This window comes from Camelus bactrianus, chromosome 3, assembly GCF_048773025.1.
Source record: "Camelus bactrianus isolate YW-2024 breed Bactrian camel chromosome 3, ASM4877302v1, whole genome shotgun sequence".
Taxonomy (NCBI): domain Eukaryota; kingdom Metazoa; phylum Chordata; class Mammalia; order Artiodactyla; family Camelidae; genus Camelus; species Camelus bactrianus.
This window is the reverse complement of record NC_133541.1, coordinates 158,576,013-158,601,008: the sequence shown is the minus strand read 5'-3', so window position 1 is coordinate 158,601,008 and position 24,996 is coordinate 158,576,013. Positions and strand designations below refer to the sequence as shown.

Here is a 24,996-nt window from a genome sequence, read left to right as displayed (position 1 = left end):
TATATATATATATATATATATATAAATTGATGGCCATATGATGGATCCTTTAATTTGGGAAAACTTTTAAATTGGTGAAAGTTGAAAGAGCTCTCATTATAAACAGCCGTTTTATTGGTACCTATTAAAATCAAGTTTAAAGGTAGAAAAATATATCTAATGGTTAACCTAAGAAATTAGTTAAAAAAAAAAAAAACTGGTTTGAAAACCAACATTTGTGTTTTTCCTTTCCGATCAATGGTTTTAGGGATGCTAATAAATACTTAGAATAATTAATGTTAATTAGGCTGAATAACTGGAAAAAGGATTGTAAAAATGTCAAAAAAGATAAAGATAAGGGGCTTATCCCAAATGGATAAATATTTTTATATGGTTATTTTGAATGAGATAAATAAAATGGACATTTTTGGATTTAGATACAAGGTTTTGATACTACACTATGTAAAGTAAAAAAAAAAAGGGCCAAAGAGATCACCTACTCCCCCCCAACATTAAAGTTCAAACAAGTCCGCTTTAGCACAGTTTAAAATATATGTATTTATAGAGCTAAAAAAATACATATTTATAGACTGAAATACTTGATCAATGATTGGGACAACAGACCTATTAATCAAATTGAAAATTGAGAAGGGCCTAAGCTCTTTGGCTGAAACTTGGGAATCCCAGAGACTTTTCTATATAATTAGATACAATGCACACACACAAAAAAAAAGCTTCTGACACTCCTTCTAGAAATAGGAATTACTGATTAAACCTAATAAATATAAAAATTAAAGGTACGAGATTTAATAAAATTGAGATAAAGTTTGTAAAATTGGTATATTAAATGGGCTTTATATAAAACATTTGCTTAATTATATTGTGGGATAGATATATTTCAATGGAAAAACGCTTCCCCTTCTTGGTATTATAAGGCTGGGCACATATCTGTCCCTTAGAAAATATTAATTGAACAAAGTAAAGGAAACCAATAGAGTTTCGTGAGCCTTCCAATATAACGTAAAATTAAAAACTAATATTCAGTGGCTAATAGACAATAAAGTAAGAGGTTTACCCTGGGTTTAACTTATAACCCAAGGAAAAGAGACCTCACTAAATACCTTATGCAAGCTTTGGAAGACATGCTAAAGTAAATCTTAAAGTTTTAAAACATGGAATTCTTTGTTTACAGCTCTTCTCACTGATACAAAAAAAAGCCAATTAAGGAGATTCAATTGGACCTGCGTGACAGAGCAGTTCTCTGGGGAACTGGAAGCGTCTGTCTTTGTCTTGCAGATCAGAAATATAAATACAGCAAACAGTGACCTAGACTGAGCCTAATTAGCTCAACGAGATAATACTTAAGGCCAAGAAATTTTTGGCATTTTAGAACTCATAACTCTGACTTGTCCTTCAGCATTTGTCAAGAAATCTTAAATGTCGGTTTCATAAATAGTAAGCCTTAGTGATTTGAGCAAGCAAATTCAGCTTACTCCAACTATTATTATACCTATCTTATAAGTAAGTTTTAAAGTGAACCTATGAGATCTCTAGCTTTTGTCTGTTTATAAGCCTGCGTACACATTATAGATGTGAGATATTTCTACAGCTGAAAAAAAAAATCAAAGTCAAAGATCTCTGCTTATTTGACGTAAAAAAAATAAGAGCTTACAAATTAAGTATTTTTAAAATAAAAACTGACCAAATTGACTTTCAGCGTTACGTGAACTGGAAAATATTCAATATTAAGATTACACTTGGTATTGTTTAGTTTAAGTATGTTCTAATTAATATAGACATCTTTAAAGTCATCAATATTAAGTACAATACCTTTACTGTACCTAGTTTTAATGAAAGTCAAATAAGATCCTGTTATATCTGTTGCAGAATTGTCAAGAAAAAAAATAGTAATGTGGTGTAGTAAAATTTTAAGTAAATTAAATGCAAATGAGATGAGAGCTTTGGGTAAATTTTTAAAATATATTTTTAAAATGTATGGTTAAAATACTCTCTAAATGTTTGGTATCTTTAAATTCTAGAGTTGTGCTAAATTGAGTTAAATGATAGGAGTTTATTAAATACCTATGACACTTTCAGATAAAATAAGATTGTAATATGAATTATTTAACATTTAACTTACCCTTACAGAGAAAGTAAAGGTGTTTAGAAATATTAATAAATGGTTGGTGCTACCCTGAAATAATCTCTATTATTAAGGTTATAATCTCAGTATCCTAGGAAAGTAAGATAAATGTGTAAAGGAAGATATATGAATGTAATTATATTTTGTTAATAAAAAATAGTGACTTTCTTCTGAAGCTGGTTACTTCTGAATGGAAGAGAAAATAAAGGACACACTAATGTGAGTATAGTAAGCTGTGGAACGCTTGTGGAAGAGGAACCCTGAGGAAAGGGTTTTGTACGTTGTTGGAATTGTCTAAGTTTAGAATCAACTTGGGCAAAGTAAATGAATCTTAGAAGTAATCTGGTAGAAGACTAGATTTGGTTTTCTCTCTGTTAAGATGACAAAATTTTCTAAAAATGTTAATCCACTTTCAATAACAAATTGTAAAGCTTCTTATACCACATAACTGACCTGTTCTGCTTTTACATTTAACGTATTTTCTTGTTAATGAAAAAGAACTACTTTACAGTGATCTATATGTTTATCTGACCAAGTGTTCTGAAAACTTTTAAAAAGCTCCCCAAATATCAATTTCTAATTAAAGTTCTTTTAATCTCCAGTTAAGTTTGGGATGCTACAGAGGGCCCCTGAAACATCCCAAAGAGAGATTTTAAAGTAGTAAGTTTCATTTGGCATGTTAAATAACATGGTATTGTCAAATGAATAATAGATCTTCCTAGGTTATATTGTATGAGAAAATATTATTAATATAGATATTCTAGAAATTATATGGATTCCCTAAAATTCTGGTATATCTGAAATGTTACCAGTCATAATTCTAGTTATAGTGACCAGCTTTCTTTATCGATTATAGTGTAACGTTGTTTAACCATGCTTTTAAATCACTTGTCATTTATATACAGTTAATTGTTTCCTTCTGATGATTTTGCAAATTGCTTTCTCTTCAAGGAGATTTATTGATTTCAAATGAATTTCAAATTATAGCACTGAACTAAACTGGGTAAGTAATTTTAAAGGTCTAATGGATACTCTGAGTAAAAGAATTAGTTACATGGGACTGAGTAAACTGGTGAATATGGTTATAATTTTTGATTTTGTCTGAAATACTACTGGCTTTTAACCTGTTTCCCAGACATAAAGAAACTCTTCTCCTCAAGCTAGTTATGTTTCACAGAAATTTGATAAATTATACTTATGTACGCAGACTTGGAACAGTTATCTTTTCTCTCTATCTGATCCCTTAAGAGACTAAAAACTCTAAGGTCCCCAGTGGCTCTATCAGACAAATGAGGAAGATCATCTCCTAACAGATATAGCAATCTCAAAGTATTTTAAGGATTTTAAAGAGAAAAGAATTTACCTAAATCTGTAAGGCAGAAATCCATGACAAGCCCTTGACGAGGCATTCTGGGCCTAAGAAAACCTTATTAACATTCTACCCTGAGAGTCCTTATTAAAAGTTCCAACACAGCCAATTTAAAAAAAGCCTATATAATCAAATAATCAGACTTAGCTTGTAAATAAATTAATCTTGATTTGACTATATTTGAGAAAACTGAGGGTAACTTTAGAGAGAAAAAAGATTATATTTTAGTGGATATTAATTTCTAGTTTTGTTGATTGAGGTCTATATTTACTTAGACATTTCCCAGATCATTCCTTGCTGTTATGTCACATTGCTGTAAAGTTTAATTGAATTATGAAAAGAACACTCTAGGTTTGTTTCTGAGGCTCAGCAATCTATCCTTGGTAAAGATCCAATGCCCCATGACCAGAAGCCAGGGGAATATACATACTGGTACAGGCATGACTTAAAGAACTGTCTCCAACCTGAATGGAAGGACCCTTTATCAGGTACTCTTAACAAGACCATACACAACAAAGCTGAAGGAAATGGACTTTCAGATTCATTTCCTATCAGAAACAGCCCCTGCAGTGCACTGGCCTATAGAGCACTGCTCACCTTAAAACAATGCCCAAATGGAGAAGAATCTACCAGGTCAGGATGAGAAGAAGTCAACATCTGAAGAAGACTGCAGACCCAAGACACAGAACCAGGCCTGTATGCCAATTACTTTGATAATTTCTCCTACCTTTGATTATGAACTACTCCAGCTGCTAAGTTTATGGTAAATTACCTATGTCTAGTACTTCTGTGTTACCTTGGTGGGTTTCCCTACTCCAAGGCTCTAACTATATAGCCCTCAGAAACGTTATTCTAAAAAGAAATTATAGTTCTGTTTAGGCCACTATTGATCTTACAAGGTGGGAGACCTCACCTGGCCAATTAATACCTGCTCTGACCCTGACCATAAATATGAAATTTCGCATAAGATCACTCAAACTCAATCAGGAACACAAGGAAAATTTTAACCCAAAAATATAACTTCTCGACTATTAAATTCTTACTCATGACTTTATAAACGTTACTAGCTGAATTACTTATATTCTATCTATATAATAAAATTGTTGTCTGTTACATTTCCCAATGTGTAACTAGGCCTACAAAATTGATGATGGCTAAACATCTTGAAGGAATAGATAAAATTTATAACTCTGTGTAAATAATTGTAATAGTGTGATTCTAGTTATGGTAATGAGCAACGAAGGGTAAACAATTCCTGGATCATAATAGACTAGTAAGACAGGCGATCCAGAGAACTTTTAGTATCAACAGGGTCTGATAAAAAACTAACACCTTGAATGGCAGCTCAGAAGATACTTCACCTGAACTAGGAATGAGCCATCCTAGCACCCTGGGACAAAATTGGTCATGAAACGTCTCTCAAAATATTGGTCGAATTTAGGACCAAGGGGGAGCACTGTGAATGAAAGTACTACAATGTGAAAGAAAATACTGCAACCATGTCTGTAAACAAAGAATCCTGAAGCCAAGCCATCAGCAGCCACTGCCACACCCCAGCGAGTACAGGCCTGCAGCCCAGCCTCTCAGCCACTCATATTGGTGCCCTCTGAGCAGACTCAGAATAAGAAAGGACAGGATACTTGCCCTATATAGCTAGGTGCTTGTTAAAGTATGAATTCAGTGAGTCCAAATGTTTGTTTCCCCCCATACATAGAAAACCACTAAATACTTGAACTTGAGATACCTGGCTTTCTTTAGATAACAAGCAATCTTTTATTGTTCCAACTACCTGGTCTTTGTTGTAAAGCTCCTGTATATCCTAGCTCTTCCCATACCTCTTGGGAGCAGTTCCTCAGAGTGATCTGAGAGGCTGTCATCCCGGCTTGAGTCCTCCCGCCAAATGAAACACAACTCTTAATTTTAGGCTGAACATTTATTTCAATCAACTCCCAGAATAGACACAACTCATCAATTCTGTAATGGAATACACTGGATCAGTAACCAAAAGCGTGTTCTAGTCCTGAAAAACTACTGGTTCCTCTTTCTTCCTGTCATTATACAGTCCCACCAGAACTCATTACTTTGCTGTCTGCTCATCTGGTAACCAAACTCAGAGAAGAGTCAACTCAGCAGACTGCCCTACTGGGGAGAACAGCCGGCAAAAGCACTGTGGGTTGCCTGCCCTCCCGCACGCTCTGCTGACCCCTAGTGTCCTCCGTGGAGACCAGGGCAACAGAGCTGTTCCCAACAACTGCAAAGTCCCACACGTTAAGAAAATCATTTTATTTTATACGATATGTTACGTATATACCCATCTCTGAAAACAGCTTTGCCAGAAGCCCAAATCTTCAACATTAATCAGCAAAGGCAAATCCGGCCCCTAAGTGAATACAAGTTTTAAGACGATGGTAAGGCCTCCAAAGTTCTCTCCACGACCATCAACCAAACTGCCTGCAGGTCTGCAGGTGCAGGCGGCAACATGTCTGCTTTTAAAGCAAACCCATCCTGCCCTCGGGTGCTACAATGTCCCTCTACGCCCTCCCAACTCAGGGTAAGAGCAGCCGCTGCAGAACCTCACAGGGCAGCACTGACAGGACTGGACACAGAGGATCAGAGCTAAACTAAGCCTTCTGATGACACTAGCTTGTCACTGTGTCACTTTACAGATGAAGATATATATAGAGAGAACTGGGGTGATCTTGCTCAAAGTCACACAGCTAATAAGTGGCAAAGTCTATAACTCTGCTCCTCCCTCCGGCGTGACGCCCCAGCTGGGATGCCCACAGGGTTCTCTCGTGCCTGCCTGACCAGTCCTTTCCTGTCACTCATAACCCACCACAGTGTCTGAACCTAGCCTGACTTTTCAGCATCTTTTACCTCCAGTCTCTCAGGAACAAGGCTGCTCGGGCCACTGTATGACTTCCGGCTTCCCAAACCCTCCGTGCTCAGGGTGGTCTTGCCTGTGCATCCAGCACCCTGCTCAGAGGGTCTTCCTCCCCTGCAGGAGGACGTTTCCACTCTCCGCAGGGACACCCCCTCAGGGAAACCCTCTTCTCGCCCTCAGCACAGCAGGTGTCCCAGGCCACATCACGAGCTGCCCCATTAGGACTGCGGGTGCCCAGGTTTGCCAGTCAGACCAGAAGCCTCAGAGCAAGGGATTATGCCCGGGTCTCCCTGCAAACCTACTGCCCGCCTCACAGTCCCCAGCCAGCAGGTCACCTGGAAGTCACAGCAAGAGCCCCACCCAATCCAGAAGTCTCTTCATTTACCAGCACCGCTGAAGACTGGTTTCCAACCTTTGGTCAGTTTTGCACAAAAAGGCACCTTCCACTGTGAACCGGGGGGGGGTTTGCTTATGCTACTCACCCTTACTGGAAACGTCAAGGGAAACCAAAAGGCCTTTTCTCGACAATTTTTTGATGACACCCTCCCACCCACAATACTCAAATATTCAAGAGAATTGGGTCCACGTGATTTTGTTTTCCTTACGCTGTGGCTCAAAACACTGCGGGTTTCTTTCTCTTTTGAGGGTATTTGTACTAAGTTTATAGGCTTTAATCAGCTTTTGTCTCACTCTTCAGTATCCCTAGCAGTTGCCACATCTTACTCCCTTCAGCAGCCTCCCTCCCAACATCAAGTCTAGGAAATCAGCTGTGATGAGGGGCCCAGGGGCAGTCACAGAAGATTCAACTAAGGCACAGAGAGGCGACATAATTTGCCCAAGGTGATCAGCTTCAACCCCTAACAGTGTGTGTCACGTCCCTCTGTTTAACTCTTATGCTAAGCAAGTTAACTTTTTGTAGATTATAGTTATAAACAGATGAGGTATCAAAATATACACAAGGACACACATCAAATCTAAGATGTTGATTAACTCCACTATTTTGTTTCTATTTATTTTATTTCTCTTAAAAAAATTAAGAACCTCTGCAGTCAATAATGCAAAATGTTACTGGGTTTTAAATCCAGAATATAGAGGTGTTAAGTGTGTCATTGCTCATCCTTATTTGTATGTTCACAAGACAAAATGATTTGAAAGACTCTCTCCCCTCCCCCTACTCACTACTGGATCTCACCAGAGCTCCCAGTCCACACATCTAACAGCCTTTCATTTACCCACAGCTGAACTCATCAGATTTTCCCCAGAATTCCCTCTGCAGGTTTCCCTCATCACAGCACAGCAGGACTATCATTTACCTCATTAATCCACCCAGAAACCTGGGCCTTACTCCATTCTAACTTCACAGACAGCAATCATCCTTTCCTTTTTACCATCGAAACATGTCTTCAATCTGTTCACTTTAACACACTAACCGTCCCACCGCTCAAGTGGAAGCCACCAACACTGCACTCCTGGACTCACGAGTCTCCCAAGTGGCCCTAAAGCCGCTCTCCCCTACTTGAGACAAATGGGATTGTGTCACTCCCGCGCTTTTAGGACTCTTTTCAAACCCACTCTTCTTAGAAGAAACTCCCAGTTCTTCACCTGGTGAAGGTCTTTGCCGTCAAACTGTCAGCTCAGGAAGGGCAGGACACGCCCTCTCCCCTTGGCCCCACCCTCTGGCAGAGCATCAGCATGGGAGGACCTGCTGAGCTACACCAGCCTGTATTCTAAACCTGGTCTTGATTTCTTAGCAAACTGCTTCACTTATCCATACAAATCCAAGGTAGATTAGAAAGATTTTAGATGTTGAGCTAGACTATTGATTTGGGGATTTTGCACTAGCAACCTGCAAGTATATGTTCTAATGATTCTGTCTTCTAAAAACCACACCCAGATTTAAGTAGTACTTGTGGAATGTCTTCGGAGTAAAAGGGACTGTACTTTTACAGATTTTATATTTTATAACATGAACAAACCGGACAGGGTCACAAATGGAACTGTCTCACAAGTGACAGAAGACAGGTGAGAGGCATATAGCAACAGGTCACAAAGATGGTAAGAGAAACGTTGATTCTCCAACCCCCCAAAAAATTTTTGATAGAACCGAAAACTCTGAATTTTGAAAGTAAAACACTATCATATAAAGAAATAAAATAAATAATCCTCTTCATCAGTGTTTCAAGATCTGACTGCAGAATTTTTAGCAGGCCATACTGAATCCTAGCACAGAAAAATCAGATGGACTAGTGGTGAGTAAGTTCCAGGGAAACGGCAGCAATTCCTCCACTTGTAAGAGGACACACACTCAATTGTCGAAGGTGATTTTAAACCACATTCTGGAGAAATTCAGAAGATTCAGGCACCGATTCTAGATGGTGATGACACGGAAGGACGGGTTGGATGCATGCTTCTAACTGAGTCACCGGCATTCTTACACTGCAGGGGGAAACGGAGGCTCTCAGTTATGAGCAGAGATGTTCCTGTCATGTCTCCCAGGCCGTGCCTCGGGGACTCAGTGCCCTGCAGCAGCCTGGCCCCAGGCGAGGACCCGCAGCGTGGCCCACTCAACCAGGAGGGGCACTGTGCTTGAGAAAGCCCATCCCCGATTGGAGAAAGAGGGGCTGGTGGGGTTGTGTGTACCTATAAATGATCATAGAAATACACCTGCATACATTCATTTGATACAATTAATATTAGCAGGCTATTTAACAAAATTTCAATTGTCAGTGTTAATTTTACCATTCCTTTCCTCTTGTCCCCTGCACTCTGAGACAGGCTTAGGCTCTCTCACACCTGCAGCTCTGATGCAATATTTGTGAAGTCATTTTACTTTGCTGCAAGTGTCCTCGCTCCCCGTGTCGCTGTGACTGTCGTCTCTTAACAGAGTCAAATGTCTTCCTGGATCTCTCCCTGATTTCCCTGCTCCTGCTTCTCAGATCCTGAGATAAAGAAGAAGTGAAGACACATGACTAGAAAAGGCACTGTGGACTTGACCAAAGTCCTCAGTGACCCACTAGGTGAGTGCTGCCCACCCCTTACCTTCGATTCTCAACGTTCTGCCCAGGGTGACATCCAGACAGGAAAGAGTCTTGGGCCCAATTAAAAGCTGTGAGGCTTGGGTGCAGGGAAAGGTGCAGGAGCTGGTTCTGGAGCCGGGCCCCTCCCCACCTCTGCTACTCTCTCTCCCGTGGCCCTGCCCCCAAGCCCCCAGGCTCCCTGATCTTCTGTCCTCTTCTACACTACTCCAAGCCCTTTTCCCCTTCCTTTATTCCCTGATTATCCCCAGCTGTAGTGATTTTTTCATCACAGCATCTAAAAAAATTTCCTACAGCTGAAAAAGAAGTCTCCAGAGGTCAATACCCACATGGTGGTTCCTGAAGAGAGCCCCTGGTTAGGGGGACCCTCACCCACACTCACAGGGCATCAGACATGTTGCAGGGTCGACCACCCCCAACAAGAGTTTGCTGTGACCCCTATGCCCGCACAGCATCCCTGTTCACAAAACTGTAGTTGGGCCACTTATCCGTTATTAAGAAGCAAAAGTAAAAAAATTGCTCATGTTTCTTACTAAAATTATCTATGAGGTGGAAAAAGAAATTGTAATAGAAAAGAACAAATTTGACTCCATGTTAGATGTGTTCATTTGGCTTTAAACTTGTACCCTGTTTTCTAGGCTAAGACTTGTTATCTCTGCACCTTTTGCAAAAGAAAGTTGCCTTTAGCCTGAAATATCCAGGAGGGCCTATTCTGATCTTTAAGGATGTTAGCTCTTCTACACTTATGTAGAGATGGCAAGTTCCAAAATAAAAATAAACTTTGTTTTTTTTTGAGGTTTTACAGGGGCGCCATGATTTGACCCACATGGACACCTGCAAGAACAAAGGATTCCAAGGAAATCAATTCATACAGCAAGAAGTTTGCAACAACAAACCACACCCCCACCACTTTTTAGTATAAAAGGAGACTGAATTCTGACTTGGGGAAGAGAGTTCTCCTGGATATCAGTATGCCATCTTCTGAGTCTGCCAGCTTTTCAAATAAAGTCACTACTCCTTACTCCAAAAGCTCATCTCCTGATTTATTGGCCTGTCATGCAGCAAGCAGAACGAGTTTGGACTTGGTAAATAAATGACTGCATTAGAGGTAGTATGTCTCCACTGTTTCCTCATTTCCAGTATGTCACAACCAATCAATTTTATATGCTGTTTAAGAACACGACCAAAAAACCTATTATTCGGAATTGATTCCATGGAAATAAAATTATTTCTACTCCTTCAAAACTTTGTTCTTTTCTATTTTATTTTGTTTTGCTTATTGAAAAGAAAATAAAAGTCAAATCATTTTATTTCACGTATTTTTTATAGCTACATATTGTAAATACTACAAAGATATTTAAATTGCAATAAAAATTGTTCATATATTAGTATAAAGATATATACACAATCAAAGCAGAGTAGGAAAGGAGTGGATATTTACTAAAAATCCACTGCACATCCAGACTTTTACAAGCATATCCTGGAATATAAGCTCTATTATCCAGGGGTCCACCACCCCCATTCTCACTGCCGAGTCCCATAGTAATCAACCTCCAAAGCACCAGCATAGAACCACGCGATCACTATTTTAGGTATAAATGAGGGAATTAGCTCATTCAATTCTAAAACTGAAACCTTAAAATAAATACTGAACTTATTTACAAACAAAGAAAATTGGACACAAAAAAGTACAGTTTCTCCCCCAAGTCACAAAGATAATTACTGGTAAAGGCAAGATTTGAACTCATCTGCCTGATTCTAAAAACTAAGGTGGAAATCCCCTTCGACTGTGGAGGTCCAGCAGCACAGCCTATCACCCTATCTTTGTTCAGATCTAGCATTAGACAGCCTGAGACAGCACCCCATTCCTATGGAACTCGAGGGCAAACGATAACAATAAGGATTTTATATTCAGTAGTTTCTTGGTCTCATTTATATAAAGTGTCAGCAGGTCAGCAGAAAACTCTGGGAAATATGAGTGGGTCCAGAGCTTTTTGCTGATAAGAAACAATCTATCAGGACAGAGTGACCTTCCCATGAGAGGCCTCATGGACATAAACTAAAGGCAGCTGAGCAATGAAAACTAGCAAGACCATGGAACTCAAGCAAGAAAGATCCCTGCCATCCCCCACCCAGTTGCCTTTTCACCCACATGGACAAGATGGCAGAAGACCCAGGTTCTTGTCCAAGTTACACCATCATGGATTCTCACCCATAAAAAGTTATGACTCTGTGCTGTCTTAAGCCCTTTCCAACTCAAATATGATGACACCAATATCTCAGCAGAATGTCTATGTCTTCACTTTCTCTCTTCTATTAGGATACTATATCTATGGCCAAAAAGCAGAAATCCAATTAAAAACACCATGCACGAAGGCTGGTGAAAGTCTGCGTAAGAGACTTTGTTCTCACGCTCAGTGAATGAAAACTCAGAAAAAGTGTTCCTTCACCCTCTGCAAGTGGGAGGTAGCCTGATTGTGTGTGTGTTTTTGTGCACGCGCGTGTGTGTGTAAATCAAATACAATGCATTCTGGGATGTGTACAGATTTTTTTTATGTTACTGTCATTTCATGAGGATGAGCCAACCTTTAAAGTAACTTGAATCTAGTGTTCTGAGAGAGTCCCAGGATCTTTTGATGGAGGAGGGGAAAGGGGAAAGGAAAGGAGGAAAGAAGTAAATGAAGCAAAGGAGTAAGAATACTACTAGGGAAAGGCAAGACTTTAATTTTGTTCCTACTTGCATCACACACAAATTAGGGACTGGCTTTCCCCCATGTCTCATCAAGCACTGAGTTGCAGAAGAAGAGGCGACAGCCCATTTCTCACTGAGATTGTGACTGTACATGGCATCTTATAGACACAAATTATTTACCCTGATCAAACACTCTAGCAGCAGGCCGTAATTCTCCTGTTTTGAGAGACAAGAAAACAGGAGTTCAAAGAGGATGTATAACTTGAGAAAAGTCAGAGGACCAGTAAACTAAAGAGGATGAATTCAAACTCAGATCTGAATGGAGAGTCTGATCTTCCCACTCCCAGGGCTGGAAAATCCTTAACAGACAGGCTTCCCAGCTCCCTGCATTGTTCCTGGCACCAAGCATTTCCCATGGCGATGGTATCCTGTTCTCACAGACACAGTGCTCTGTGCAGCCAATAACCTCCATTCGACCTTGATCATATATATGCCTCACTCACCAGGCTTCTCCATACAGGCAGGAAAGCTGGCTTTCAAGTGCGTACAAAGCCACCCCTGTTCTTACCTGGGCTCTTCAGCGGCTTTTCCAGCATAAAGGCAGCCATGAAAGTGCTCACAGTTTGTACATGAGCCACACTACCTCTCTCCATCTGTCTCCCCACCTATACTACTTAGCTATGACCATTTTGAGAATCTTGGAAACAAATTTTTAAAAACAGAAAAGAAACTATTCTGTAACAAGTACTTAATACTTACAATTTTAAATGACAAGTTACAAAGTGAGTATTTACAAATTGAATCTGCCTTCCTAGGTGTCAGTTTTAACAGTTAAAAAATATAATAGCAAAAAATTCTCACTTACAAAATTAACAAAAACTTCAACAATAATCTGGAATAAACTCAAAAACAATGCCCATGTTGTACATGGAGAAACACAGGACTGTACTGAGGGGTAAAGTAAGAAGTGTGAATGCAGAGACATCAACATATTGTATGGAGGAAAGCAGTTTTGTAAAGATGAACGTTCTCCTAAGAATAATTCAAAACTTACTAAAAATTCCCATGACAGCTCTTATCTGTTTTTTTTTTTAACTTGAACAAAATATTTTGGAACTCTTCAGGAATAATAAACTCATAATACTAGACAAGAAAATTGGGGATGGAAAAAAGAATAAAAAAAATCGCACTGTCAGATATTAAATATTTTTTTACCATATGTAAGATATAGCACTGGAGTAAGAAAGTAAGACTGACAGAAATAAACCATGAGCTCAAAAAGAGACTCTAGTGTACATAAATATTTTGTACAGTTGGGATTTCAAATCAAAGAGCAAAGTATGAATTCAATAATTGTCTTGGGACAATCAGAGAATCACCTGGAAAAAACAAATTCTATTCCAGTCATAATGACCACAAGAAAAATTACAGATAGTGATGTAAATATTAGAAAGTACTAATAACAGCAAATACAAATCTTTGCTTATAGTAATTCAACTTCTCCTCACTATAAAAAGTAGTATTATCATCTCCATCATAGAGATTAAAAAATCCTACAGAGGAGATATATACCATTATAAGAAAATATTTCTAAGAATACTATCAAGGATAAAACCCAAAAAGAAGACATGTACTGTCTTAAGATTATTTTCGGCCACAACAAAAATAAACCTACTGAACAAAATGAAAGGCAAGAAATGACAAGAAAAAGCTCTGTGATACATGTTAATGAAGACAAGGGGTTAATGTTCATAACATACAAAGAGCTGTCACAAAGCAACAAGAAGCTCCCCCACTTAAATGTGTGCAAAAGACAAAAGGGATCATTCACCTTTTAAAAGTCAGATGGCTAATGAGTGAAAAATGCTCAATACCTCACTGGTCATCAAGTGCAAACTAAAACAATGAAAAAGCAATTTTGCTCATCATATTGGCAAATGTTTTTAAAAAATATTCTAGGTAGTGTCCATCTTTGAGAGAACAAACTGAGCGATCTTTTTGGAGGATGACGTGTCAATGGATATGTAAACTCTGAAAAATGTGTGTACACACAGACTGAACTCCATTTTAGGAATAGTTTCGTTTAGAAAAAAAATCAGTTCAAAAAGATGTACTCATCAGAGCATTTACACAACACTGTTTACAATGGTGGGAAGAAAAGCTGAAGTGAAATCATATCCAGCGATAGAGAATTGGTTACATAAGTTATTCTACATCTTTTCATTCACCGCAGGAGAAGGAATTTCTAGAGTCACTTGAAAGGAGCCTGTGATGTATGTAATTGTCACATCCAGGGACTAAATTTCCAGAAACCTTAACTAAAGGAATACTCATACAAGATCACAGGAATGTTTGTACAAGAAGGACGCCAGTCAAACACCCTTTCTGACAGTGGAAAATGGAGAAAATTTAAGTATCCACCATCAAGACAATGATGCGGTAAATGAAGGCGAGCTGTGGGCACTAAGGGGCAGGCGTTTTGGCGTGGTCCAAGGCCTTGTCCACAGTACTCTCCCACCAAAGGTGTCCTTACACAAGAGACCAAATCTACTGCACATCAGGAGACCCCTCTACTCTATCTGAAAGGACCGGGTGAGTCTGGAGTGGGAGGACGTCTATGATATACACCTCAGTGAATAAACCGAGCTGCACAAAACATATAGTATGGCCTTATTTTTCAATAAAGCATATATACACACACATATACATAGATTTCTCATATACATGTATGTATGTATGTGTATATATATATGACAGGCATAAAGGTCATGAAATATATACACCACATAGTCAGCAGTTTTTACTCTCAGGAAAAAAAGGGGAAGGGATGTAGGGGCCTTTCGGTACCACCACAGTTCTCTTTTCAGTATTTCAGTTAAATATACTTGGAATTTAAAAGGTTATTTAAGTCCGAAGTAAAATGGACGTTGCCTCCACAAGACAGAATGCTATACTGGTCATTAAAAATCATGCCAGGGGAGAGAGAATACTGTAGAAAAAAGTGTAATAAGCCGAATGAAAAATGGAGGTCTCCACAAAGTAAACAGGCACAGAGTGCTCACTCGTTTTTATGACAGACGTAATACACACTGATGAAAAGAACAGAAAATAGATGTTAAAGTGTTAATTATTATCTCTGAGTAGTGGGACCAGGATAGACCCTTTTGTCCCTTTTTTTAAGACTTATTATATTAAATACACATTATTTTTCATCTGAAAAAAGCATTTTTAGATGTCTAGTACCACACATTGAAAAAAATACACGAGTACTTACAGAAATAACTAGGAGACACGGCAGCAGGGTCACACAGTGTAGAACGGGCGATCCTGAATAACACTGCGCAGTTACATAAGGACCCACAAAGTGAGAGCACCTGCTGTCACAGGGCGTGGCCCCCTTCTATTTGTCAGTTGTGTCTTCAGGGCTGAGGCAGTTCTGAGCACTGCCAGTGTCAGTGCTGGTGTCTGGATGGATGCCACTGGAGGTGAGGGCACCTGCAAGCCGAGAGGAAGAACAGAAATCATCCTCTGCTTTTTCTGTCTTGTTTCTTTGTTACTTTTGAAGAGAGGTGTAAATAAGATAAACTAAATCTTCCCTACTAAAATTTCAGTAATGAAACCGTTTTTAAAGTGTTCACAACTTATATTCTGCCTATAACTGTCTTTTCAACAAAGCATCATATTTTTTAAATGTTAATTAACTCAGTTAATTAACTACCTGTTGAAACCTATTAAAGAACATGAAATGCACTATGTAAAATCACCACGCCTGCAGTGACTGGCACAGCTGTCTTGATAGCAGTGCAGTCAGACCCCACCATCCCGCGGCCCTGAGCTCCTGATGCTGCTAAGAGAGCACGCTGCCACCTCAGATGGAGAGAAACGGTGAAAGCGTTTTCTGAAATCTACAGCACTGACAAAACATAACTGACAAATCCCAGGCTCCTTTGAGGCTGTCATTTTCTGTTTCTGGCCAACCCCCGTCAATGAGCAGAACCACCCCATTCCCGAGCCATGGGACTCACGTGGGAAGCAGTTTTGGAGAAATTTCCAGGTATAGAATGTAAAAAACTATACATAGATCTCTGAAAAAAGAAAAGATGCAATACTCTGATTTTGGAAGAAACTCAAAATATTCTCCTAAGCCTTAGTAGCTGGAAAGGCTGGGCATCTCCTAAGCCACTTATTTATTTCACAGCCAGTGAGCATCTCCCACAAACCCTGTTTCCCTGTGTCTGCTGGGAGCCTCAGGCACACTGTTGTTGTCGATCTTATAAGTCACAGGGCTGAGGCGTGTGTCTCACGCCTGCATCTCCCACACAGGCTCGCCTCCTAGCCTCACTGTCTGAACTTGGCCCCATTTCCTCACCTGTTTATTTGGTATCTGTTCTTCTGTAAACTGCCTGAAATGCTTTTTGGAACATGTCAGAAGAATCAGTGGGTAGAGAAATGGACAGATGGACAGGTGAGAGTTGGGGAGACAGAGTGACTCTAAGAAAAGGGGAACAAAGAAAATTTCCTATGCAGAACCCTCTTCTAGTCAGGGAAGAAAACCACCACGGAGAAGTGTGAAGAGGCAGGTGGCTTAGGACTGTTTCCTGGATTCCATGAAAAGTCACACCAAGAGATGAGAGGGTAGAAATATAAATAATAAAAGAAAAAAGCATGCATGCTTGAAAAATATATCTACAATATGTACTTTCTAAAGAATAGATTCAAATCAGCACGGCCCAATAACAAAATCCTTGGGTATTTACAGAAGTGAGAATCCCATCTCCAAACCACAAGGCATCCCTTCGGAGCACTAAGAGTCTACACGGGACGGTCATAAAGTTGTCACCGCAAAAGCGATGCTATCCTGCCCTTACGAGGAATGAGCAGCTGTGCTCGGGCTGCCCACGCGTGCCATTTACACCCCACAGCACCTCTACGGGAGAGGGACGCCTAGCGAGCCCCATCTCTGCAGGACAGAAAACAAGTCCAGGAGAGGCTAAGCCGACCTACCAGTTCTCCATCTCACAGGACTGGTCACTCCAGAGCAGGACTCGAACTCGGACCCACGTTTGTAACCGCAGTACTACCGTGATTTGTGTGCTTTTTGTGTGTATAATACATTTGTTTCCGGCATGAAAGGATATTTAACAAATGTTCGGTTGTCTTGTCTATCTCATTAGCTCACAATCTTTATATTTTTGTATTGTACTCTTTTCCCCTGGAGAAAGGAACGGAAAGAGCGAGGGTCAGAATGAGATGGGGCTCCATTCTTTATCTGTTACCACATCTCATCCAGTCCCCAAACAGGAAGAAGGATCAAATGTTCTCTTCATCTTTAAAGAGAGAGCTCCACTGATGGTGACTTACTCAACTCCAAAACCAAGTCTGGGGGAAGGGCACAGACAGCAACCAGAGAAGTATCACCCGTAGGAAGGAGAAAAGAGATCAGGGGAGGGCTCATGGGGTCAGCCTGATTTAATTTCAATGGATAATATAATACCACAGACTAAAAATACTAGCATGCAGTGAATTTGCTATTTCTTGACATCTAGCAAGTTTTCATAGCCCACATGAAACATTATCGTGAACTAGTGAAAGGAAGAGTCCACACTCAGGGAAAATCAATGCCACAGGCAGGCTGAAACCCAGGTTGGAGGAAAGGAAGAGAAAAGGCATAGTTAAGAAGAGGGGAAAGTCTGGGAAAAAGACATCATCACAAGGACTCTCCAGCATCATCCAGCAATCATATAATCATTCATTCAAGAGAGAGTTACTTAGGTCCTATTTTGTGCAAGATTTTACACAGGGCAAAGCAAGAGTGCAGCGTCCATGGTGGCAGCAAGTGGCGGGGCTATAATACAATTCTGATCCTTGTACCTTGCACAATTGTACTCAGTATAAAGGCAAAAAAATAAGGTAAAATAATACTATGTAAACTCTACGCATGGTTGAAAAAAATTAAAGAAGACCTAAATACCTGGACAGACACACCACGCACATTCCTGGATCAGATGACAGCGCTCTTGGGATGGCAGTGCTCCCCAGAGCAATCTGTATACTCAACGTGGTCTCGATCACAATCCCAGCGGGCTCCTCTGCAGTAACTGACTAGCTGCTGCTACTATTCATATGGGAATTTGAGGGACTCAGTAACCAAAACGTACTTGAAAAAGAAGAAAAACATGAGAGGACTTGTAATTCTCAATTTCAAACCTTACAACTGTATCTCCAGGTGAGATTAGAGGCCATTTTTAAGTTATTACTGGGTTTATCCTTATTTTCAAAATTCTGTACAATGAATATACCTGTTAGAATAAGAAAAATAAAAAGTAAGATATCTTGTAAAACATGCACAGTGATTCATTCATTAGGAAAAAAATTATTTAACTATAAAGAGGTAAACAAATATCTAGTGAAAAAGGACTACTTAAAAACAAGTGTGCATTTATAATTTTCATAAATTGAAAACTGAAAAGCACAAAAACATCAAGTTTCTAGGGAGACTAGTGAAACATATTAATAGTTATTTTCAAAAATTCTAATTGAACAATGAAAACTCAAGAAAGGGAAAATTGTGATTGACACCCAAGTGCAAACACATGGAGAGCAAAGGCCTAGAAATCACAGTTCCTTTAAATCTGCTTCTAACTCAATAGGAGAGGAAATTCCTCACTTAGGGGACAGTGGAATCCCATACATAAGACAGGATACACAGTACAAACTGCAGTAGTATCGGGAGTGAATTTCTTAGAATTCTAATGTTACAACATTGCTGAAAAACTATAAAAACACTGACAGACAGATTAAAACACACAGTCATATATATTATATTGAAACATATGTAGTCTGCTCCCATGTTGCATAGAAATACAAACATATTTGTTCATTTATAGGCACTGATTACTTTATCCCACATAGAATATTTCAACTAAAACAAAAAATCAATAATACACTCCTCTTGACAAATCTACTTGATAAGTTACTCTGCTATGTAACCATAATGTGTTTAAGATAGATCTAAAATTAGTGAAAAATCTTTGTATGGTTTCTTGAATTGTTCTCAAAATTCCAAGCTTAATTTTCAAATAGATCTGAGCAGTATTTCTATATTATCTTTTCCCTTGTGAAATGAACAACACAGTCTGTTGTCAAAATTCTGTCCTTACAATGATTCACGAGCACCGTTTCCTAACAAAACTGCTGAACAGCAAGGCACTATCCAGACACTGTGACCAAATAAATGAAACACAAGGAAGACAGTGACCCTAACCTGGAGGGCTTATAATCTGTGTCAACAGCGGGTTTTTATTTGATTGGTTTGATTGGGTAGCAAAATAAAATCAATCAAGTACTTTCTGCTTTTAGCATTCTGTAAGTCATGACTGTTTTTAGTGTCATGAGAAGGAAAGACTTAAGCATGACTTGATTAGGTCAACTAGCAACAATCATCACTGGAGAGTGAGTAATAAAGAAGTTAACTGATAGAAATGCTTCTGCCTACATGAGACCTAAAATAAATCTATACTGATATCCGAAAGAAAATGAGGAGATGAGGTCCCCAATGAGAAAACAAACAAGGAATCAAAAAAGGAAAGACGTTTTCATTAACGATTCCAGGCAGTAGTGGAGCATGGTGGTGAGGATCACAGATGTTTGGGACGAACATGAGTGCCTGAACTCCCACAGCACTGGGTAGCTGTGAAACTGATATTTCAGAGAAATTTTCTGCATCTCAGTCTTCTATCCATACACTGGGGACAACAACCGCACCCATCTCCTAGAACGGTCCTATGAATTAAGTTATTTTATATATAAAATTTTAAATAAAATACCTCAGATTTTAAATAATACCCCAAAAGCACAAGGAACAAAGAAAACAGAGATAAATTGGAGTTCATCAAAATTTAAAACTTTGCTTCAAAGGGCACCATCCAGAAAGTGAAAAAACAACACACAGAAGAAATTTTTTTCAAATCATTTATCTGATAAGGAATTTGTATCTATAAAAAAAACAAGTACCTCCTACAACTCAACAATAAAAAGGCAACTCAATTAAAAGGTGAATAAAGGATCTGAAATGGTATTTTTCAAGGAAAATATACAAATGGCCAATAAGCACAATGAAACGATGTTCAATATCATTAGCTGTAAGGGAAATCAAGTCAAACCCACTAGGAGAAACCGCTTCACACTCACAACAATAGGTTATAATAAAAAAAAGAGTAACAAGCACTAATAAGGACACAGAGGAAGCGGAGCGCGCAGCCCTTGCTGGTGAGGACGTAACACAGCGTGGCCACTTTGGAAAACAGCCTGGCAGGTCCTCAGAGAGTTGAACATTTGGTTTCTGAATGACCCAGCAACTCTGCTGTCTGGGCACAAACGTAAGAGAACTGAAAACAAATGTCCAGATAAAAACTCCTACAGGAATATTCATGGCGACACTACTCATCACAGCCAAAAAGCAGAAACAACCCAATTGCCTATCACCTGATGAATGGGTAAACAGTGGGGCCCAGCCATACAGTGGAATATTAGTCAGCAATAGCAAAGCATAGAGTACTGACCCAGGCCACAACGTGGACAAACTTTGATAACGTTACTCAGTGTGAAATAAGTCAGTCACAATAGACGGTTCCACCTACATGAAGTGACTCGATTTAAATGAAATGTCCAGCACAGGCAAATAAACAGAGAGAGAAGAGTGGCTCCTTGGGGCTGGGGGAGGATGGGGAAGATGGGAATGACTGCTTATGCATACGGGGCTTCCTGTTGGGGGAATGAAAATATTTTAAGATTAAATGGGATGCACAATTATGGGCATAGAGTAAAAACGACTGTATATTTAAATGGGTGAATTGTATTAAAACTGGTAAGAAAAAAAGCAACTCGGGCCAGTACCTTCCCTAGTAAATGCAAATTGCTAACTTTTATTAGAGGAAGAAGAAACTGCCCTCAGCATGAAAGTAGGAGATCAGCAAATGTGAGTTAACCAAAATTGGACAAGAGCATTTCACTTGAAACAGTAGCTGAGTGTACACGGAATATTCAGAAATAGGAAAATCAGTTTCACATCAGGAAGAAGCATTCTGCTTCAAATGCAGATCAAGGATTCAGCAAGCCCAGCTGCTACAAATGACCAGAGAAGAAACCTGGTTCTTAAAACAAGCACCAGAGCCAACAAGGAAATGGTGGTGAGGAAAGCAGGCGGCCGAATATCTGGAACAGTTTGCTGCAAATAATTTCTCCACTGAAAATTTAAAAATAAAATGAAAGTGATAAAATGCTCTGTTGACCTCACGTGAATGGGCTTCCTTCGGTGCTCGACTGTTCTGTAACCCTGATTGAGAGACTCAGGAGAATCAGCATGTCTCCTGGGAGTCCCCAAAGGACTGCCCACCAGCACGCTGACCACCATCACATCTGCCAGGGTTGAATTGCAGAGAAGAGAACAACTTCTGAAAGGCACAGGAAATGTTGACAAAGGAAGAAAAGGCTGCAGTCAGTCCTGGGACAGAGGCCCTCTGAGCAGAGGCCAGAAGGCTGCAGGTGAACTGCAGTGGCCGTGGAACAGGAAGCGACCATGGGGGAGCATATCTCAATTCTCTCCTCTCTCTCCATCGGGTAGGAGTGGTAAACCTGCATCCTTCTCACCTGGAACTGTGGGTTGGCTGGCAGAAGTCTTACCGACATGGAATGATTATTCAAGTCTCTGTGGAAAAAGTCAATAAATCGAGAGGGAGTAGGGAGCCAACTCCACGAGCCTCTCAATTGCACCCTTATTTATTGTGTATAATCAAAGGAAAAATTCATTAACCATTGTGTGATAGTAATAGGAACTTCGGGAAAGACAGTATGAAGCAGAGATTGTAGAATACACAATGAGTACAAAGGATTAGTGTATCTTTAGGGAAGTAATGGGGTGAGGGGAACAAGATACATTTTTAGACATGTGAATTACAAAGCAGACCACCAGACCAGCCAGGTCCTTGTTCTGTGGATCATAGACTATCTAACAGCACACAAGCTCAGCGTTTATACCTGAGGGCCTCGGTCCTTGCTTTGCAACCAGCAGAGTGCTATCTAAAACCTCAACTATGCAAGCAAAGCATTGTCTCTGCTTTTTAATGCAAGGAGACTGGAGTGAGGATGTACAGGCACTTGCTTGTAAAGCAGTTTTTAAGCATATATTTTTCTTCTTAAAGTTCACAGGCGGCTGGAGTGTGTTACAATTTGTTAAACCAATCATGGGCTCCCACATGGAACCATTATGGAGGACACCCTAAGATGACAAATCCTGCCTCTGGGTCTTTTCCTGCCATCTTCAGCCACTCTAGCAGGGTCTAGGTACATCCGTGAATAACGATCCTACAGAACTACCCACACTCTTAACTCCTGGTGCTTGAAACTTAATTTTAGCTCTACACAACTTACCGTAGAAAAGTTTCAGAAATAAAAGGTATAATATTCCTTTTATATCTCATCATATTACTGATTTTTCTGATTGCTCTAAGTTGCTTCTACTTGGTAAAGCAGATAATTCTGCAGGTGAATTCAGTAATTTCCATTGGGCATATCTAGCCATTTTGGGCTCTCTAACTTCTATTGGTCAAATACCGATACACTTAATTGATTTCTTTGTTTATCAATTTCAGCCGGGAGGAGAGGGAGTGTCACTCTTTTCCTCAGCCCACCCTCAACACTTTTCTCATCAACTCAGGCCTCCTGAAAACAAAACAAAGGATTTGTTTCCCTTCTACTCTTTCCACAAAACCAACAGGAAACATCAGCCTGGAGAAAGAATTCAACACAAATGTTAAAACAAAAATCTATAAACCTGGAGCAACTCCATCTCCGAATCATGATACACAATGACATGAGAGTAAGTGTGTCAGGCACAAAGCATGCGTGAGCCTGACCACCTGATTTCTATTCTTCAAAGGAAGGAAGGTTTTCATATTTTTTATTATCATTCTTTGTCATTGTTTCTGAATATGCCAAAAAATAGTTTATGAAAGAATTATGCACTGCAATAACAGGTTACTATTGTATCAATTATAGAAGGCATTCAGAGGGGATAGGAAAAGCCACCTCTGTAAAAAATGCAAAATTTCTTCCCCTGTTAAGAACACGTATACAAAATGCAACAGAGAATTCAAATTCTTGTGGAGAGGAGCAAAAGCCACAGAACCAAAGCAAAGTCAACAGAATGAGTTAATTCAGAATTCACTGGACAAACATGCTCAATGTATTCAAATAATTTTAAAGGCACACTGCAAACCATTCACTTAATTATCTGCAGGCTAGAGGAAGCATTTCCTGCTTTAACAGACAACAGAAATCAATAGGGTGCCCCAACAAACAAGGACCAAAGAACAATCAGGTTTTTAACAGCTCTGATAAATCAGCATGTTCTAAAGATCAAAATCCAGAAATTTTAAACATTCATTCACACCACAATGAAACAAGCACTTAAAAAAAAAAAAACAAAAAACTAAGCACATAGATCATGTACATAGAACAATGAGGACTTCATGTACCGCTGGAAGAACAGGCTATAGCCTTTTACTTGAAAAATAAAACTACTTTTAATGATAACTGCTAAAACACATTTCATCATTCATGTTGCCTTGAAAAATCTGAGGCACTTGTATCTGATCAGAAAAGCAATTCTGGGTAATAGTAAGTTACAATTCAGTGCCAGTTTGCTTTAGAAGAAAAGAGAAAAAAAAGCTACTGTTTCTCATATCCTGCACAAAGTGTGAAGTGCCTCCCTCCCTCTTTCTCCTCCTGTTTTCTGAGCTCATGCTCCCCAACCCTTCTGAAACAAGTATGAGAAACTCTTATTCCCACCAATATGCAAAATGACAAAAGAATATCAATTTATTTGTGTAAATATATGCCTATACCTTGAACTGTAGGAGAAAGGTATCAGAAGTCCATATGAAACTTATTTCTAGATTCCTGAAATCACACACACAAACGTTCACACAGACACAGACACATACCCCCTGGATTACTGGGCACTTCACAAGTTTAGGAATTCCAACTTCTAGAAGATAACTTTGTAGTTAGTTTAAAATACAAATCTGTCAGCCTTTGAAAGCCTTGATCATCTGCTAAACCATCCAAATATCAAAGAGATCCAATTAGCTTTCTCTGTAGAATGTAATTTCACTTGATGGCAAAACAGACCCTAAGAAGTACTGGATCAAAGATTCGTGTTTATCACTACCTATGATCGTTTTTAAGCACATTAACAGATTCAGAAATGTATGTCTCAACAACATTTATTCTTATTGAAAAAGCATACGTGTTCAACTCTCTATACAGTGACTATGTCCCATGATGGTGTTTAAGAGCTATTTTGTGCATTGAAATATTTATTTTCAAGTGCAGACAAGGAGGGTGTGTATTACTCAGTTGTAGAGCACCTGCTTAGCATGAACAATGTCCTGGATTCAGTCCCCAGTACCTCCAAAAAATAAATAAAAATAAGTGCATATTTAAAAATAAGAATAAAGTTATATAAAAAAAAGCAGACTAAAAAGCACTGCAATCTATATGCTACAATTATACTAAAAAAAAAGTGTTTCTTTCAAATATTGACTATATGCCAATCACAGAGACAATCACAAATCACACCTGAACCATCACGTGTGATTCTCAACAACCCTAAGTAGACACGGATGAGAAACCCGGCACTGAGGATGAGGAGACGGAGCTCGGAAGATCCGGGGACTCTGACCGTCCTGCTCCCCGTGACACCACGTCAACCCAGGGCAAGCTCTGACAGACCTGCTCTGAGGGGACACCCAGCTGCATGGAACCTTGGGGCATTGGGGAGTCCCAGAAAACACTAAAAATTGTTCAGTGAAAAACCAGCTCAAATATATTACA

At 39.4% G+C, this 24,996-nt stretch overlaps 1 long non-coding RNA gene across 1 annotated transcript in view; it reads right to left on the bottom strand.

Moving 5' to 3' along the window:
- Positions 1-24,996, bottom strand: part of LOC141577210 (uncharacterized) — a 59,197-nt gene that overhangs the window by 16,480 nt on the left and 17,721 nt on the right. The window contains exon 2 of the long non-coding RNA XR_012506025.1: positions 15,377-15,597. This is a non-coding gene — a long non-coding RNA (uncharacterized LOC141577210). The remainder of the gene's footprint in view (positions 1-15,376; positions 15,598-24,996) is intronic.